This window comes from Grammomys surdaster, unplaced genomic scaffold (assembly GCF_004785775.1).
Source record: "Grammomys surdaster isolate TR1022 unplaced genomic scaffold, NIH_TR_1.0 141, whole genome shotgun sequence".
Classification (NCBI taxonomy): Eukaryota; Metazoa; Chordata; class Mammalia; order Rodentia; family Muridae; genus Grammomys; species Grammomys surdaster.
In genome coordinates, this window is record NW_021604599.1 from 8,644,680 (window position 1) to 8,645,586 (window position 907).

Sequence of the window (907 nt, forward strand, 5' to 3'; positions counted from 1 at the left end):
AAAATAAAATAAAATAAAATAAAATAAAATAAAATAAAATAAAATAAGGTGGGAAATGGTAAAGGACACTGTACGTTGATCTTTACCGCACGTATACCTAGAACTGCCTGCATGCCTGAACACATCCAGGGGAGCATATGCACAAAAGCAAACAAGAAAGCACACAGTACTCAACACCAGTACAATAAGGAATATGTCCAGGATAAAAATTTTTAAAAACTCTGAGGACTTCAAGAGCCATCTTTTTTTTCTCTCTCTCTTTCTCTCTTTTAATGGTTTGTAGAGAAACAAAGTGGGAAAAAATAGGCTACCATTGATCAATTTTGACAGAAAAACTCATTGGTGCTGTTTCTGAGGCAACACCAAGATACCAAAGTGTGATTTAAAAATCACTGCTCTAGTCTCATTGTGTGTGTGTATGTGTGTGTGTGTATGTGTGTGTGTATGTGTGTGTGTGTGACATCTTATCTCAAGTGCTATGGTGTCACCTCTCAAAATAGTTCCTGTTCTCTGCAAGATAGTAGTAAGCTGAGTGGTGGAAACATCCTTCGCTGGTTCCTGTGCAAACATCTGGCGTGCTATAGAGCATCATCACGTACTGTGGCCGATGGACACATTAACTGTCTTCCTAATTATCCCATTAGGTCATTTAGAGTGATTTAACGATCTTGTTTTTAAAATGATTTTCTGTTTACTTTTATTGGGTCCAATGGTTTCTTGAGGTTGGGAGTGTATGGTACTGGCATCTATTGACTTAAAAGTAAGGGACTCATAAAGCTTTAATAGAAAATAGTACACAGGCAATTTTGTCAGACTTTCGTCTCCTCTGCCAGCCAAGGGAGATCTCTGTCTCTCTCCTATCTCTCTCTCTCTCTCTCTCTCTCTCTCTCTCTCTCTCTCTCTCTCT